This window comes from Vidua chalybeata, chromosome Z (assembly GCF_026979565.1).
Source record: "Vidua chalybeata isolate OUT-0048 chromosome Z, bVidCha1 merged haplotype, whole genome shotgun sequence".
NCBI lineage: Eukaryota > Metazoa > Chordata > Aves > Passeriformes > Viduidae > Vidua > Vidua chalybeata.
The window spans coordinates 23,662,809-23,682,847 of NC_071570.1; positions in this window are offsets into that span (position 1 = coordinate 23,662,809).

Below are 20,039 nucleotides of genomic sequence, written 5' to 3' on the forward strand. Positions count from 1 at the left end.
GAGTCGCTTCCATTTTAGTTAGAGCCCATGGATCAGTTTTGTCTGTGTCAGATTCAGACTCACTGTCCTCTGATAAGGTGTGGTCAGGAGGTGCTCTATGCTTTTTTGGGCATGTTGGAACGACATTTTGCAGGGGTGTGGGGACTGGACAGAGTGTGGGGGGGGGATGGGGCAGCTGGCTGGGCTTGGCTTGGGGGAGGCAGCAGTGGGGGGGTAATGGCAGCACCACGTTTGGGGCAGCCTGTGCAGGGCTGCTGCGCATGGAGGAGTGGGGTGCCACCGTGGGGGGTGTCAGAGGTGCCGTTAGGGGGGCATTGAGGGTGGGCGGGTGGATGCAGCGCTTGGGAATGCAGGCAAGGGAGAAGTGGGGGAGAGGAGGCGGTGGGGTTGAGGGGAGCTGCTGCCATGGGCACCATGGGGGTGCAGAGAGATTCGCTGGGGCGGGCAGGCAGGCAGGGGTGATAACAGGGATGGGGAGAGTCGCGGCGGTGGTGAGGGACACGGCAGTGGAGGGGAGAGGCACAGCGGCGGGGGTAGGAGGAGAGCGCGGCGGGCTGCACGGCATGTTGGAGCAAGGCAGGGCAGACCGGATCGAGACTGACGCCGTTAGACCCGAGCATTCGGGGGAGAGCAGTGTGTGCACCGTGCAATGCATTGGGTAACCAAGGGAGCAGAATCCGCAGTTGCCGCGCCCAGGATGGGACTGAGGGATGGGCGGGCTCTGCAGACCCCGTGGGTGCGTGGGAGCAGCGTGATTCCCCTGTTCCCCATCCCAGGAAGGAGTAAGACGACAGAGAGGACTTTTATCTGGCAAATTAGCATTTGAAGGGACTGGTATAGGAAATAAGGGTGGAATTTCCTCTGCTGCTGTTAAGCTGCTTGTGTTAGGTTTTTCCACCGATTTAGTGATAGAGTGAAACAGAGGCAAGAATTTGGTAACAGAGAAATTTTCATTAGCTTGGAAACCATATATTCTTGTCCCTACTGTGTCCCAAGAAGAGTCTGAACCCATCATGTTTGTGTTAGTCTGGAAACTGAGAAAGGATCCATGTTATAAATTTTTTCAAGTTAGTTTTTGAAAGCTTGCCTTTAGAGAAAGAGAAGCTGTTAGCAATTAGGATTTCTAGGATTTGTAAATATAAATCTCTCTGGTTCTGGGATCCTTTTAATTTACTAGATTTTGATTCCATTGCTATATAGTTCCCTTGCCCCTCCCAGCAGTGAAAAGGAGGAAAACAAAACAAAACAAAACAAAACAAAACACCAAAAAGGGACCCAAGATAAAAGTGTGCAGAAAGGCTGTTTTAAAGTTACACTTTTTTCAGCCGAGTGTGGGTCCAAGACTGCTGGGTGGGTGGTCTGCTTTTGTCCAACTCCTGAGGAGCTCGTCCCAGATGGTGATATTCAGGTTCATTGGACAGCTCTTCAGATAACTTCTTCTATAACAGAGAATTTACCCTCAGAGGGTTGTGGCGGGCCCAAGGCAGTAACGATCCATGAGGAATGCTGCTCTCAGGAGTACCAGGATGCCAGTTCTCCCGTTCAAGTGGCCACGTATGGCAGCTTGGGGTCCCAGGGGTCCGTCCGGCCCCCTGGGCAGCTGCCGCCGTAGGTGTCCCAGATAGCGCTGTGCTGATGAGATGCATCATGTCTGGGCCCTTGGGCTAGCTCCCAGCTGCAGGCGATCTAGCGAGCAACTCTGGAGTGATTTCAGCTCTAGTGAGTTCAACTCTTAGTGATTTCAGCTCGTTGCTTCCTATGTGCCTCAGCAGACACAGGGATGGAGAGAGGAGGAGTCTGTGTGGAGTTCCACAGCGGTGTCTTTATTGGCAGCTCCTGCGAAAGTTTCCAGTGACAAATCTTCTGCCGAATTGGGCAGAGATGGGGTTTATGTAGGATACTGGGGTGTTGGAAATTGTCCAATGGCCAGGGTTGAGGAGAATACGACCTATAGCCTTAGAGAGAGATAACAAGGGTCCGAGGGCGGAAGAGGGACTGCTTTGGTCCATTCATCATGACTATGCATTTCTTATCTTAGGCGAGTGTCCGCCAGGGAGGCCTTTCAGGGCCTCTGACTGCTACATGGTATGGTGTATCCCTGTGGTCAGCTGGGGTCAGCTGTCCTTCTGCATGGCCAGCCTGCTCTCTGATGACATGGGGCGAGGAGCAGAAAATGCCTTGATAGTGTGTAAGTGCTGCTCAGCAATAGTGAAAACATCTCCATGTTATCAACACTGTTTTCAGCAAAAATCCAAACCACAGGTCCATACTAACTACTGTGAAGAAAAGCAACTCCACTCTAGCCAAAACCAGATCATCTGTGAAGCCCCTCACCCAACAACACTGTGTGTGCTAAAGTTTTCATAGCTCACAAATGAGACTAGATGAATTCTTAGAATAAAACATGAAGGACAGTTGTAAAGGAAGACAACTGCATTTAAGTGACAAAATATTCTGTCAAAGTGTTCTGTCAAAGTATCACTATATGATGTCCTTAAATTCTCCCTAGGCACCCACAGATGGCTACTGCCAGGGAGCAGACAGTGGGTGAGATAGACCTCTGATATGCCCTGGCACAACTGGTATTTTCTCCTCATGTGATGACCTTATCCATCTACTGTAACTGTTGTTTGTAATGTGCCCACTGACAGGAAGTTATGAGGGCAGCACGGCCTTGGTATTCTGTATTTATAAAATCAAGGGAATTTGATTAAATATTTGGTATTCCTAGCCATGAGACAATACAAATAATGTTGGCAGCAATGATAAGTGGCTCAAGTGTTGCAGCACATTCTTCTGTAGTTGGTGCTCATACAGTGGTGCCAGTTTCATTTCTGCCTAAATGACTTTCAAATGTTCGGTTGCATGAAGTGTTTTAAAGGATTTGTTTAAACAGAAAGCAGAGTGTATTCCTCTTCTAAGCCTGCACAATATGTTTTTTGTTTTTTTTTCCTAGGGCTGGTAATCTGCTGCTACTGCTTGAGAAAGGGTAAGGGAAACCCTTCGCCTTTGCCTGATAAAGCGGACTTATCGGGTTGCTCTGAGCAAGGGTTGCTCCCTGGCTCAGAGGGGATGTTTTGCAAGCACATCTGGAATCAGAACAACAGAATGAAATTATGATAATGCAACTTGTCCTTCTTGTGGCATTTTTCACTTGTTGCATTGAGAACACAGCTCTCCCAAATGGTTTAAGGTGACTAGGTAAAACATCTCCACGTCTGTAAAATCTAAACCATTCAGCAGTCCAAAAAAATTAAGTCCAATGTCGTGCATTATCCTACTGTACCATCCTGTCAGTTGCTATGTGTACCACCAATTCAACAGCTGAAGTACCCTCATAGGAGCTGGCTACCTTGAGACTCCATATGGCCCTTCCTCCTTCTTGCAGCACATAACCTAAATATGTAACAACTCATTCACCATCACACTGAGAATCTGTTACTAGAATGACACAATTGCTGTGGAAACAAAAGGCAGTTTGAGGACTTTTGCATAATGTTCCCCTCTGAATTCCAGGCTCTCTCTTGCAAAAAAAAAAAAAAAAAAAAAAAAAAAAAAAAAAAAAAAAAAAAAAAAAGTTTTATTTCAGTATTTCATGGTATGAAATTTGTAATTCACAGGAGGATGTGCCTTCATCATGGTACACCTTAAAAATAACAGATTATTCTTCAGGAAAGAAGTTTTCACTTTTGGAGACAGTTTATCAGCCTTCCCTCCTGCCGTAAGGTCATCTTTATCCACTGAATTCTACTAAAGATCAAAAAAAGGTTCTGCGTTTTTGGCTGATGAGATATGGGAGAAAAGGCAGAAGGCATTTCAAAAAGCAAAACTGAAAAAGTAGAGTGATTAGGGCCTACCACCACAGGTGCACGCTTGTCATTTTGCGCCTCAGGGTAAGAGGGAGTCAGAAGTGCTTTCAATTTACTGTATTTGATTTCACTTCTGAGAGTAACAATCTGTTCAGGGACTCTAACTGTGATGCTGGAAGTATGTCAGATTTTGGATTTGCATTAATGAAGGATTTGAGAAGAGAACAATACACTACTCATTCTGGCAGTGTACTCAGAATACCCTTCTACAATCACCTGTTTGGCACAGGATTTCAAATGCAGTAATTCTTGAGGTAAAATGTATCATGAGCAATTCATTTGCTTCGGCCAAAATGTGATGTACCCAATATAATTTGAAATCAGAAGAGTGGATGGTGAAGGGCCTGCAGGGCATAACATAACCTGAAGAATCTTTATGTCTGGGATAGCGCTGAACAATCTTCAGACAAATCATTAAAAATGAATGATAAACAGGTTGAAGAGAACAAGGATTCCAGTAAATGTTGATGTATCAGCCAGAGGAGTTTAGCTGACATCTCAACTATCCTGTCATTTGAGAAAGGATTTTTTGGCTGTGAGTCATAGAACGATTTAGGTTGGAAAAGACCTCTAAGGTCACATCTAACCTTTGACTGATCATCACCTTGTCAATTGGAAAAGCAGGTCAAAAGTTCTTGGAAGTATGTACACTTTTTTAACTCCCTTGAGAACTGAAAGGATATGTAGAATTCGATATTACCAGGCTTTCTTTATCTGCATCATGCAAGTTTGAATCACCAGTTCCATAGACAAATGGTTAGTATAGGAATTACAACACACTTTACAGCCTTTTTCTCTCAGGACATCTAAGGCTAAGAGTCATTCAATCTGGTTTCTGTGAGGTATAAAAATATTATACCATTAGATCTCATTAATGAGCTGCTGAGAGACACACTCCTCAGTAACCAACATCTCCATTTTCCCAGGCAGTAAATCAGCACTACTCCATTAAGTTTAAAGGACTCCAGCTAATTTATACCAACTAAAGATGTTTTGCTGTAAACTTAGGCTCCCACAGTGTATGGGTTGCTTCATTCATCACAGAATCACAGCTATCTCCAGCTGGCATAGAGCACATACTCAGATCCTTAACACTGCACAATAAAGCACAGTAAAGCAGGAAATGGATGAGAATATGAGGCCATTGTGGGACTGAATGGTGTATGTATATTTTCTGAACATCATATGGGCTTTGGTCAGGTTGCTCACAATTCAGCCACTGTGCTTGGGGATGAGGTAAAAGATTAAAATCTCTGTAGGATCATAAGTTATATATAATACAATGATATATCATAATTACAGGACAGTGTAGATCCTATGCTAGTCCATTTGTGCAGTCTTTGAAATCTATCAGAAGTTTAGTATAGAGTATAAAAGATTTTAAAATGCAATATTGCAACATTTCTGGCTGTTGTAAACCTGAAACAAAGGATCATATTAAAACTGCAGCTGAATGAGAAAGCATTTCTCATTGGGCTTTTTGTTCTCCTGTAGCTTTTTCAGAGTAATTTAGTTGTGCTCAGAAGAGAAACAAGGAATAATTCAAAATTTATATAAATAACAATTTTTTTCTACTGAATTAGGGTATTTCTACCTTAGATAGTAAATTTTTCTACTTTCTATCCTTTAGTGGGGTTCCTGCTTTTAAAGATCAGTAGCACTACCTTGAAGGAATATTTATAATGGAATTTAGAAATCTTTGTATAGACTATTTAAACATCTGTTGAAGAATACAAATGTACATATTGGCCAACCAAAAATAAGTGTTTTTCTTCTACTCTGCCAAAACCAGTTCTAACAGAGCTGTTGGTGCTTCTGTACCCAATCTCACCTTTCCAGAAGGACTAGTCCCTGCTGCTTTGCTCGTCTGTGATAACAGAGGGATACTACCTGGATAGTAGGCACCCTGAGTAAGTGAAAAGATGAACAAACTGAGCCTCTTCTGCCATGTCCTTGGTATTGGTTACAAGGAATACGTATGACCCAACTATTGGGAAGTTAGTTAAGAGAATAAAGAAAGGTTCAGGCTGTGAGGAGGAAAGAACTATTTTTTTAATTTTTTTTTTTTAAGGGAAAAAAACAAGCTGTCTCTAATTTTTGAAGGCTGAAATTTTTGAGTGGATGAAAAGGTGAATCCTGAGAAAAGGTGAATCCTGGGGAGGGTGTAAGACATATCTATGTGTGGAGTTCCTACTAGGTAGTTCTTTGTTTGAAGAATGAAAAAGTGAATTTGTTTGTATGTACAAAACCAAGGTTTTCAACAGAGGGACTAAAAGAACTTTACAAATGAAAGTAGCAAGGAAGACAGAAAACTTACAAGGGATAATGAAATAAAAATAATCCACTAAGAAAATACTACATGGCATAGATCATCTGTGACCTTGGTGTATCCCCAGGAAGCTTAACAGCAAATCTTAGGTTCTTAAGTCTAACACCAGTAGGTAGACTGTCCTCAAGGGGTAAATCTATTCTAATCTCCAGAGGTTCCATTACAAATGGAAAGAGAGGATCTTGCTGCACCTGCAGGTAGATTCCCTGCTTGAACAACAGATGATTGTGAGACACAGTTAGCTCATTACCAGTTCTGTTCATTAAAATGCAGCTGCATCAATACAAGTACAGAAAATCCATTATTTGATTGTGCTATGAACTCTTTTGGTCTGGTGCTGAAAAATGCTTTTCCAACTTTAGTTTCTGCTGCTTCCCTCGATACTGTGGCTGCTTTGGCTCCCATTTTGCCTGTTGCATGTTGACCAAAAGTATGCTAACCTATGGACTCTTTAAAAATTACCAGAAGTCTACAAAACTTCTGGAGCACTATTGTCATGTTCTTTTTTGGGGGAAAGCAGCTTGGCGAAATCCTAACACAGATGCCCAGCTCTCCCCTCCCCCTCCTATTTTGGGAGGAGTATTTTAATACTGCTAAGGACTCTGGTGTTTGGAATGATCCCTGAAGGCTTCACTTTGTGTCTCTAAGGATTGTGATAGTCAATTCAGTTAATAAATCTAGTCCTGAGTATGGAAAACATGAATATTATGAGAATGAAAAAAGCATTTTTTTCAAGAATGTTGTGATTTTATATTTTGCCTGAATGTTAATTTTTATATTACACTCTGTTCCCAATGGACTGGAAATCTTTTAGGGTAGGATCACTTTTCCTGTTTCTATTCATTATTTAGTACAATGCAGCCCTTACTTTTATAGAGGATTTGGGTTATGCTGAAATGTCAATAACATTAAAATAAAGATAATAATCTTACATTCATTTTCTCTGCAATTGTGCAATAAGCTTCACACTCAGTGTTCAACATGTCCTAACTGTTTAATTGCTGATTTCTGGCTCTGGAGTAAGCCTTTTCAAATTTACAGACTTCAGATGTGTGCCAAATAAAAATGTACAGTGGCCACACTGCAACATTAAAGTGATAGGATTTGACAAAACACCAATCATTTTTATTGAGGCAGATTGTAATGATTAATGCTGAATTGGATAGGAAAAGCAGCTGTGTCCTGCTACAAAATTCTGAAGCAATATAGCTTCATTTTTTTAAGAGGAATTCCAGTGTGATTTCTCAGCTAAGACTGAGATTTTCTACACTTGTGGGAGTAAAAGTTTGACTCTGGTCACTGTGACAGGAGCTCCCTGCTGGCTTGCCCCTGCATAACTTTGTCAAATGTGAATTTATCATGTGAGATCTCCCATTCAGGAGCTGTTTGGACATGTTATTGAGTCTAATTAGAGCATAAAAGGACTGGCAAGACAGGGAAATGAATGAGAGGAAAATGTGCATCCTGTGTTTTCCAGTTCTCTGTTAGCTGCTAGTAGGAATGCAAATGGCCACTGGCTGTTCAGTGATTAGACAGTACCCCAAACAGACAGGCTTTACAGCCCACAAGTTCTGTTTTAGGTTCTATCACTAAAGCAGATCTATTGTGACTCATGCCATTAGGACCTAAGATTTCATGCAGCCACTGAGGCTCAGATGCTTGCTGCTGTTTCCACAGTTTGAACCATGCAGTTCACCCCATTGCTGCTGCCCAATTCTGCTGCCCTTTGCAGACAGACAACAGTGTGTGAAGGCACTGGGCCTTGCCTATCTAAGGCTACAGGTGCTGGAGATGTGGCACAGATTACCAAATATTATTTATTATTATATTTACAAGGAAACAAAAGGCTAAACTCGCAGTGCTACACAAGAACATCCGTTAGCTATATAGATAAATTGGATGAATTGAGTTTTTTAAGAATGACAGATAATGAACTTAGCTATTTGAATATGTGATAGGTGAAATGCTCAATAACATTAACAGTAGGTCTGCACACATGCTATATATTCTTTCTTTGTTTTCTTTGACAGCCACAGGCTGTGACCTTAGACTAAGACTTAAGGTCATAAAATTCTCTGGGACCCTAGATATTCTTGCATGTGATGCACCCATAAAATTAAGTTTCAAGACCAGAAGAATTGTTAATGATCAGCTTTTGTACTGTGATAGTAGCTACATGAAACTCAGCTAAGGAATAGGGGCTCACTGTGCTTTCTTAACATTTATAAACTTTGGTTAGGGATACATCAACACTTTTCAGTTCTATATGTAAATAGCTGTAAAACTATGATTTGCAGAGGAGGATGAACAATTTAGATTACTTGATATAAGCTTTGGAACCTCTTCTCCAGTTTTCACTATGGCCAATTGTGGAGTAAAAAGTGTTATTATTGCTACTATTGTGGTTCAGCCATCTCTGTGAGAAAACAAGTCAGCAGCATAATTTATTTGTGATGATGCTTCAACACTCCAGCATTCACCAGAAAGTCCAATAATGGGCACTGACAGCAGAGATCCTGAAGATTTGGCTGCCAAATCACATCCCTCCAGTGATGAGATTAAGTTTACAGCAGAGGAAATGACTACTTTTTACAGCTACAATTGGTTTTTTGGTTTTTTTTTAACAGCCTTATATTTTCTTGGTAGAAAAATGTCTTTTTAGATGAGAAATTATAGCCTGCAGAAAACATCTGCTAGTAGGTTGATTAATTAAAGATTACATTCCCTGAAAGCAACTGTTGTGTCAGTCAGACTGGAAATGAGAGAACATAGAAAGTATAGCTGAAAGGCTGGGGGATATGGTAGATATAATTGATGATAGTAAAGGTTTCTGAAAGGTCTGGATTTACTTGAATAAGCCATGTTGTAGATATAGGCCAAAATTTGGAGGTTCTTCATTCTTAGTAACCCAAGGAATTTTAATTCATTAAGACACAAACTACTTAAAGCTATGCTGGATGTATAAGTGTGTAATTTTCCCCAGTCAACTGCCTGCCAGATCAAAAGACACCAAAGGCAGGTGTATTACATGCACCTGCTAACTGTAACATTCCCAGGGTCTCACTGAAAGAGCCATAGCAGCAGTTTTAAATCTTCTACTTGTACTGTGCTTTCTCAGGTAGCCTCTGGGGTCTGCTGCTTTTCACCAAGCAGAAGTGAGAAACCAAAGTGCCATTTCCAGGACCTCTGCCTGCAGGTGGAAGCAGCATGGAGAGCCCAAAACCCCATAGGGAGGTCCCTGGTGAAGCATTATTCTGCCTCTTCCTCAAAGTGTGCCAAGCTTCAAACCGTTATTGCACCTACTTGATATTCCAGGGGACCTAAAAAAATATCACTTGAAATTGCACTTTCTGTGTGGAGCCAGCCATGGGGATCTGGGTTTCACACCTTCTTGGGCAACAAGTTGCAGAGTGTGATACTAAGACAGCCAATGCCGCCATCATGCTTGTGTCTTTAATGGCATGCTTGGACTGTTGTTCTGGAACTCCAATTTTTCACCAGGTGTCTTGGTAACTAAGAAATAATAATGCTGGAAGATTTATGGCTCATGAGGTCAATAATAGTTGCAATCCCTTTTCAGACCTTTCCCAGGCCACTGCTGAATGGCTGAGGGCTACTGAAGCCCCAAAACAACGTTGTGTGTAATCATACTGTGATGAGCCAAACATCTATATGTTCTCTCTAATCTTTCTCTCATTGTAGTTTATTGGATTCTTTCTGTCTATTTGGTTCTTTCTGTCTGTAATTGGGTGTATAAATAATTTCATATGTGGAAACCCCTCACCCACTTTCCCACCTGTCAGGGGATACCTACCCTACCCTCTGAGGAGGAAAGTACACCTACTCTCTTCCTGAGAAATTCAGATTTGCAATAGCAAAACAGCTCATAGATTTTCTGCTTCAAGGTTCAATTTGCCATCTTTGAATTCCTTGAGCAGGAAACTGCCTGGAGAGCCTGGTTTTTATTCAGCTTCATAGTACAGTGTTTGGCCTCAGTTACCAGTTACAGGACCCAAACTCCTTTTGTTAAAAAAGTAAAATCTCAGTTTAGTAACATGACCCCCTTTCAGCTTGTCTAAGAAAGACATACAATCACAAGAGAATTGAGCCGGTACAGAAGAAGCTCTTGGGAAAGAATTTACAAATATAGGAACAATGGTCATATTTTAATTCAATAAACCAATTACTTATTAACTTTAAAACATAATCTAAAATTAAAATAGTAGAAAACAAAATAAGTTTGTCTCCTTATTAGAAGTAACTCTTGGTGAATCCCAAGACATAGAAACAAATGTTTATTTAAATCACAGGAAAGAAAATATGTTTGTACACATTGTCTGTGGTGAAAAAGGAATAGAAAATGGTCTAACAAGGATGCAGAATTAAGCCTACAGATTAATACTCAAGCATAACAGTTGTTCAGAGGAATTATTACAGACTGCCCCATAGTGAAAGGTACAGCCCTGAGCCTGGGAAAACCCATTGACATGAAAGGCAAGGAAATGTTAAACTAGGAATTTATTATCTGGTGCTTTTCTTTTCCCTCTTTCTTACAGCAGAAAACAGAATATTAATGCAATATATGAGAACAAATTGAAAAGGGCCAGACAGAAAAACCCATTTCCAGCTCTTCTAACAACACTAATCTTGTCTGCTTGCCTCCCTTTAAATGGAACATTCAGCATTACTTTTAAGTGTGGCATAACCATGCTCTGTGTGTGTGTGTGTGTGTACGTGCGCATGTGCACATGGAGAGGGTACATTTTAGAAGCAGCATCACACTGCAATTTCTCGATCTTTTTGGCAGCTGGAGCGTAACATTGTCTTTTAAGTAGATTTTCTTGCATTTAATTTGTTGGATTAGCATAACTAAAATGGTGGTCATAGGACAGTGTGTCTCTGTCCTCTTTTCTTTATTGGCTTGCCCTCTGACAGTATTGTATTTCACTGTCTGCCAGCTGGGTGACAGACTGCCTGATGAAAATTTATCATGTTGCCCTCCATGGTGGACACAACAACGTGTCATGAGGAAAGTATCCATGATGTCATAGTTTTAGCGTCTGGTGGAAGCACAGGACAAAAAATAAAGGCTATAAGCAGCTATTTTAGAAAAGGCTATTTCTCTGTGCAAATTTTCTTGCTTCTGCTGGTGGTTGACATTGTTACATTTATTAAATGTCTTCCATTAAAACACATTCCTCTGTTACCAAAAATTAAATAATATTCTTAAAACAATAATTTGCTCTGTTTCATGGTCTTCATATTCAAGTATAGGAGTTTTTTTTCTGGAAGCCCTGAAATAACATGGCTCTTTCTGGTTGTTAAATAGACATATCACCCAAATCAGTTTATGTCTCACAATAGTTCTGGATTTACATGTGCATCTGAGTACATCAGAAGATAAAATTTTGCTTCCAATGTTTTTTTTAGTTTTTTTTCCCCATTTTTTAAAGCAACACAGATAATTCTACCCATTTAATTATTTAAACCTATGAAGATGTCCTATATCAGCCAAGGCACTTTGAATTTTAGAATGTCACTATTGAAATATGTCATATATGTTTTCTTTGCATAATTTCAAGTAAGAGAATTCCTTCTGGCATTTAACACCATGTGGTTAAAATAGATTTCTCAACCCAAAAAAACTGAAGAAAACTCTCTTTCATTTCTTAAAGGCAGATCAAAATTATCATAGAAGAGGGGGATATTCTAAATTCAGGGTGTGTCCTTAAATCTTCATTGGTTTAAGCTGCTATAATTGTGGCAAACCCTATCAACTCAAGAAGATTAAATTGCTATGCAATAAATATACACTCCAGACTTTTACAGCATCACAGACATTTTCCCCTTGCACAAAGACTACTGTTTCCTACACAGAGCAGTCAACAAGATACCTGATAATTGAGATAGAAAAGTTTTGCTGAAAATTTAACCAATTCACCTCAGTAATATCTTCATTACCACTACAATTTAGGCTATTCTGATCCTGGAGATTTTTCTTCTGTAAAATGTGTCTTGCTAAACTTAGTTGAATGTTACTTTCAGGCTATTGCTTCGGCTATGATGCTGCTACTTTGAGGAAACCAGGTTCCAGTCCCAGGGTTCCAGCTGGTGTGGATGTTTGAGAAAGCACTGTGCTCCAGACTCCACATGATCATATCAGAAACAGAAAATTATATTCTTTTACTGTTAAAAAGGAAATTATATCTAACACTGAAGCAATAACCAATAAAAAATCCCTCCTAATACATGGCACTTCTCTTTGTAATCCGTGCCATTGTTTTCCCCCCTTTATCTAGAGCTAATAATTTTGTTTTGATTTTGTTGAAAACAGGACAAGCTTTCATAAACATTCAGGAAAAAATTGTTTCATCTTAAGTGTGCACAATGCTACACCTAATGTCAATTGTTATGCCTAGTTACGGGTCAGGAATGTACTTAGTATGGACCTCTCCTTTTTTAGTTGCATGAAGTGAATTTTAATTAATTGTAGTAAGGATGTGAATGACAATATGACAAAATTTGCAGCTTGTTTTACATCAAACAAGCTATTTTATTTTGCCTCTTGTATAATTGATTGTCTGTACAAAAAAAGATTATAAAAAAGCTGGTCAAGGGTTTAGTGCTGTTCAGCTACCATTTAGCATGCCCATTAAATTACTGCACAAAGCAGACAACAATGCAGATTCAAGCCGTGAATCTTGTGTTAACTTGACTGCATAAATGGGTCTCCAACTTTAAAAACAGTTGAACAAAAGAGCCACCATGGAGTGATTAAGACTTATTTGGGTGCTGGAGTGCACAGCTGCTGCAGGGAGGAGGGGGAGAGACAGCAGACATCCTCAGGTCTTGCCTGTGCTTGGCAAAGGTCCCAGCTGCAAGGGAAGGAACTGAGCAACCATACATTTGTGCTCCTTGGCTTCTTCAGGGCTGTCCCAATCCCCCAGCGCCAACAGGGTCAGCCCCACAGAGGACCACTCAGCAAAGAGTCTGCCAGGCTGCAGCATTGCTCCAGTTAAGTGTGATCTCCTGCCACCCCACACTCCAAATTTGTTCAGTTCTCCTGCAGGCACATCTCTGCTCCTTTTGTGTTACTGCAGAAGGGCAAGGGGATAGAAGCCAGGTGAGGAGTGGTCTGCAAACTTACCAGTGAAATTTGTTTCTTCAGCACGTGAACTTGATTGCTCAGCACTTCAAGCACAAACTTGAACACTCAGCAGAGAAGGAAAAAAACCCTTTGATTGCTTTGATGTCATCAACAATACAGGGGTGACATAGCTTTCAGAAGAAAGATGTCTCTTCCTACATTACTGACTCTGTTGTCTTGCTTCCTATGTAACTGATTATCCTGGACTGCTCATGTTTGCTAATGACTTCAGGACTGTGTTGAGAAGGAAGATCAGCACTGTAGAAACTAAAAATGAAAGCATCGTGTGGCAATATTAACACAGAAATAAACCATTTCTTCATGACTGTTTTAAAAAAGACCAATTACAGTGAAAAAATGCCTGCTTCCAGGAAGAAGGCAGTGCAGGATTGGAACCAAATGAGGCAAGGTCAGGAAACCATTTACATGTTCAGTACTACAGCTTTATCAAAGACCTAACAAATTACTGATTTTTTTTTTTAATGCCACCAGGCAGTTTTCTAATACCACATTTTATTCAACTGCCCTCCTTTAACACAGCAAAGGATGGGCTGATTGGTACAGTACATTCAGCTTCTATGCCAGTCCTCTGTCCTAAAGACAAAATGGTATAGTGATACAAGCTGTGTTTTGTCTTTGGGATGAATAAACTAATCAGCCCAAGAGACTTTCCCTTTTCTCTCCTTTAACTTACACTTTTGATAAATTCTCCACTTCTTTGGGACATAGATGGTTTAGCACTATCACAATGTAAATGTCACAATCACAGCAATATATCATAATTTTGTTAAGTTTAAGAGAAATCTTGATTTAAAAAATATTCTTAGTGGCATAGTTCTATAAAACTGAATAGAAACATTTGAAGGTCAGCAACACTATGTCCTTAAGGCCTTTTCTCATGCTATTAGCTTGAAGCTTTTGAAAATGTATTTATGTTGTTAATGCATGACCAGTAGAGTAGGCATGAGTATGAGACTTCCAAACAACATAAAGTAAATCCAGATTACTGTTGAACTTCCCATGTAACCTGACTATATGCAAAATATGAGTCTTGGAGCTTCTGACTGAGGCTGTGAGTTAACAAAAACACTCAGCCTTAAGCACGTCAAGATATAAAGCTTGCTTCAGGAGTCAGGTCCTGAAATATATTTGTTTTCATTGAAAGCATTATGCTAGTTGTGCCAAAGAACTCATTCTTACTCACTCTGATGGCTGACATCTGCATTTGAGTCCATTTCTCTTTTCGAAGAACAATGCCTTATTTTGTGTCCTTGTACCAGAAAACTTTGTCAACTCATTGCTAAAATAAACTAGCATCATAAAGATATGTTAATCAAAATTGACCGATAAAGTCTGATCTAAGTTGTAAACTCAAAACTTGCCCAGCCTAGCAGCCTGATTTAGCTTTGAAAGGAGCCCTGCTCCGAGCAGTAGGCTGTACAAAATTACCTCCAAGGATTTTTCCTTGGCTATTTGAAATCCAGTTAATGACATAATATTCTGTGCTTACTCCTCCTATTTCTTTTAAACATGCATCTTACTAATGCAATAAGTCTAGCAGAATGAACATACACGCAATTTATGTGGTTGGATTAAACTTCATATATATGTAATTTCTGTTTTCTCTTCTTTAGAATAACATGTTTAATGCAAAATCTTACAACTAATAGAGAAGTAAACATCCTTATGGTACATATCTGTGGTTTAGGAATGGTACTCCCCAGTTCAATGCTCCCACTGAGTCTCTCCCAAACCAAATTGCCATTCACTCCCCCCTTTCCCCTCGTACTTCCCACTCCAGCAGGATGGAGAGGAGAATCAGAGGCACAAAAGGTTAAAATCAGGTTGAGGTAAGGTTCCAATTTAGTGGAAACAGCAATGAGATAAGAAAATGAACAGTAACAACAATATTAATAACAAAATGTTTAAGCCATAGAAATCATTTACATGGAAAGCCCAGAAGGAATCCCAAACAGCTCTTCCCCACCATGCTTTCTCCCATCCAGAAATCTCACTCTTCTTGGAAGAAAGAGTCCCTTGGCCTGCCCCTGGCAGTGATCTGAGGTGATATGATATAACATTAGGGTCTGGACACTCCCCCTCTTGGCTGTTGCCAAAGATTAACCCTGTCCTTGGCCAAAACCAGGACAGTCACCCACACTGCCTACCAGAAAAACACAGAGGCAGAACACCAGAACAACTCACCTCAGGTCTTTGCTAATATTTGGTTAAATCATGGCATTGGGCATCTTTAAGTGAAATTTGTTTATACAAGTGTGCTTCTGCATATGAGTACCGCTATGCACATGTACCCATCATTCCACTAGAGCTTTACAAGCTCTGGTTTATGTTTGCAATAGCTTCACGACTTGGTACAAGTGGGAAAGCTGAGGCACAGAAGAGATTTGTCTTAGATGAAACAGTAAGCAAATAGCAGAATGAGTGCAACACACTTTCCACTTAGCACATGAGCTATTTAATAGCCTTTCATACATACCTAATCTGAAGGCAGCTGTGACTCCTTACAAAGCACAGGACTATATCGTCTAGTCATATTTCTAAGGTCCATGAAGCTTAAACAATCAAACATGATGGGCTGGCGCACAGAAACTCCAGAGTGCCAAGGAATCCTGTAACAATTCCTATTTGTAGCTAACTGTGCTAGCTTATGTGCTTAAGATAAATTGCTGAGCAAGGCATTTTCTTCTGTGCCAGGCTGAGGATTTCTCTGAGTTTTCTTTCCTCTCTCCAGCAAACTGGGCTCTTTGTCAGTACACTTCTCTGTGTACTGCTTCTAAAAGCAAACAGTAAGTTCCTAGCAAATCAAGTTACAAATTTGCCAAGATGAAAAGACATTAATTTTATTTCCTTCCTGCTTGTAACAAATACAAAGAAACAAAATTAAATCATTGGTAATGTATATACTCTGCTACTGCTTGGTAATGGCCCTTTTAATCCTCATCTGAACCTAGCTGGTCTTCTGGACTTTCATTTATGGTCAAACTTGAGAATGGTATTTAATGCAGCTAATAAATTAACAGCTTGTACTGAGAACAATTCCCTGCAAGAAGAATTAATATGGCAGCTTCACTTTTGCCTTAAACTGATTTTGTGCTCTTGTCTTCAATGTATTGCTCCATTTTTAATATTAATTTCTGAAAATCTTAAACACAGCATGTCCTTCTGCCCGATTATCAGTCCTTGATCCTTTGTTTCAACAGATGGATGAGGCCTTGCATGCTGCTCTGAGGACTGGAGCCTTTCCATAAGACCCAGACTTGCTGACAGGGACTCCTCCTTCAAGGAGCACCTAGGGATGTTGCTGCAGGCCTAATGGAGGCCTCCCAGACTTTGTCTGCTGTTTTGGTTGCCCTGCCTTTTGCAATGTGAGCAGTGGGGGCTCTGCATGTCTTGCTTTTGTTCTTGGATTTACCCATGCAATTGCTTCTGATTGTTATGAATTTAGGCCAGATTCCTCCTGTGAACTATGATTAACAGTAAAGACCTTATTTTACAGCATCAAGAGTCTTCTCAAAAACAACTAAAAGAGGAAGTGCAGGCAAAGGGAAAGCTGCCACATATCTAAGCACACTAGAGGTACTAGAATATTCTCTGATGAGGATTGAGCTCCTCACAGCAGATCCCTGGCTCAGTCCTGTCTCTTGAGCCAGAGTGTTAAGCTTCACTTCTTCCCTACAGGATAACAGGCTCTGGAGATAATTGATTTACACAAGTTGTGATTATTTCAATTCTTCACTGATTCATTAATGTGATTGTTAGGCTCCTAATGACCAGGCTGGCTGTTTGACTTCCTTCTTCATTCTATTCTGAGGTAATTTGAAGGCAGTTTCATTTTCTCAGTTGCCCCTACAGTACCATGTAAAAAATCTGCCACTTATTGTTAAATGAACTAACTGCTACTGAAGTGTCAGACGAGAAGAACAGAATGAATGTCAGGTCTAATTATTAAAGCTATACGTCATAGCCACCTGCAGAGGCCTACTCTGGAGTGGATCCATTTAACTGCTGAATGCTAAAAGAAAGTGTGGGTAGTTCCTAGTTAAAGTCATGTCTGTCATGCTTATACAGGAAGCACTTAACAGCCTTCTGACAGAGATTCATGATGGTCAACAAGGGACCCTTAGATGACATCACATAATTGGGACCATCCACTGCTTGCCTGTGACATTCAAATTACAAAGACAGCTAACAAAATGTTAGTCCTCAGCAGTCAGGGGGTATTTGCATCTGAAACCCAAGATGGTGAGAAATGGCTTTTTTGAGTGGTTCTTCTCTGAGATGGATGCACTATATCAAATACTGAAATGCAGTTCTCATGACACCATTTGAATTATGCTCTCTGTAAGCAAGCAGTTTTACAACTTTTCTTTCTCTGCATTCACTTACATAAATTAAACTAGCAGTGGAGGCTGCCAGAAAGACAAAGGGCTATGAAGAAATAGCTCTTTATATGCTACAACCTGCCAGCTACCCACTTTCATCCAAGCAATTCTTCAAACTCTGTTTCTGAGATGATATAGGTATACTACAATTAAAAAATCACCAGGTTTTACCTGGCACTAGGAATTTGATAACATGCGTGGATCACAACCAACAACTTGTACATAAATTCTACAGACACCATCCATCCTCTGCCCCTAAATGACTTTCACATACTCCTCCACCAAAAAAAAAAAAAGTTGGGGGAGAGGGTCAGTGGGTTGAATGCTGTCTAATTAAAGAATAATCAGTTTCTTTTAGTAAAACCAGAATGACCAAGTTGCTCCTGTATGAATATAGCACATGTAACTTGAATTTTGTACTGAGGCTTCATTAAGGATTATTATTTGTAGAAAGTTAATGGGATGAAATTTTTTTACCACTAGAGGCACCAGCCAAAAAGTTAGAAACTCACAGTATTTGTTACTTAGACAATAGCAGCCACAACACACTATGGAATTATAATCTAACTTTCAAGATAGTCTTCATTTAAATGCATATATGATCTCTCACATATTTAAGGGCCCAAAAAAGGAATAAGCTGTCTAAACCAAACCACACTTTTCAGTTGCACACATGCCCAAAGGGGACATTAGTACATGCAGCACTGTTTCTAGATGGTTGTGGCATTCACTGTATTCAATGATCAGCCTTTCAAAAATACTTTCACTGGAAAGAAATAAGTGTTCTGAATGTTAAGTTAATCTTTTTACATTGCTATACAACTATCAGCTTCAAGTCTATGCACTGACAGTATGATAAAACATTTCCATGTATTTTGAAGTTTGACTCCAGGAAAGGATCTCTAGGAAGGAGGGAAAAATTACCTTAAAACTGTCTAGTTTTTCTACAGAGGACATCATCACAGCAAAAATCCATTTCTATGAAATGTGTTTTTCCTAATAATTTGTTTTCATTTAATGCTTAATGTTTCCTATCTTCAAGCATTTTATTACATAGCAAAGAGTATATTAGTGAAGTTAGCCTTCAGTTACCTGTTTAGGTTTTTGGGGTGGGGGGGGGAGTTTCATGTATGATATAAAGCATTTTCCACTGCTTGACAGCAGTGTGGAAATGTCCCAACCAGGGTTGTGCAAGAAGAATTAAGACAATCATTCTTTCCACAGGCAGTCTTTATTTTAGATATTTAACAGCCTGAATATTCAGCAGCCTAACTGATTGCACAGCCTGTCTGTCCCTCCCCTGCTCTGACAAATTTTTCATTGATATGGGCAAATTTCAAAGCTCTTTCAGGAGAGGAAAAGCAAAAACCAGCAAGCAAGGAATGTATTAAGTTGGCTTCAACAGAGCAGACAGAACCTTCTTCCAGTAAGTGACAATACCAACCACTGTTGTGAGGCAGCTCAAAGAAGGTACATAAGCACATTTCTTCACAGACATGTTGTGCCATACCTACAGAAAGTACTGGCAGACCTCCACTTATATCCAGGTTGTGAAGTGAAGAGAGGTTCTGCAGCTGTATGCTTTTTTCCTTTGTCTGAGGATTCTCACACTATTTCTTCCAGCCTAAGTCTTTGCTTCTTTATTTCTCTTATCTAGCAAGATTCAGCACTTACATAAAAATAGATAAATGCATCTTTGCTGTTTCAGGAAAGATCTGATTGGAAAAAAAGGTATGTCCATTAAAAATGTAGGCAAATACAAATTGGGTTTGAAAATACATATTGTAGCTAGCTGTAGAGGAACAAGGTGCAGAAGAGGAAGAAAATTACATGCACAGAATCAATTCCCTTTATGTTAATTTCCCTCTGAACAATAATGTAAAATATTAACAGTGCTATAAAAACAAAGACAGAACAAATAGGAGGCAGAAAATAATGTGGGAGCAGAGGGAGTGTATTAAGAGAAACTTGCATGTTTACAAGGGAAAGAAAAAGCCAGATTCAAATTTAGCTTTGCACTCACACTGGCCAGCAGACACTGAACAGAAATAGGCAGCATTTAGAACCAGAGGGCTTATTTTTCTGGGAAGCAAAACCCATACCATTACCTTGATACTACCTCAATAACCAATTACAGTCATATTTTTGTATCTATAAGCAGAAAATTCTTCAGGAGGACTATAAAGTCAACGTATATGAAATCTGACCAAAGAGGTTATTGATGTCCCATTGCTCTGGGATACCACAAGACTGCAGCAGAGGAGCTGAGACTGGGATAATGACTGAGAATT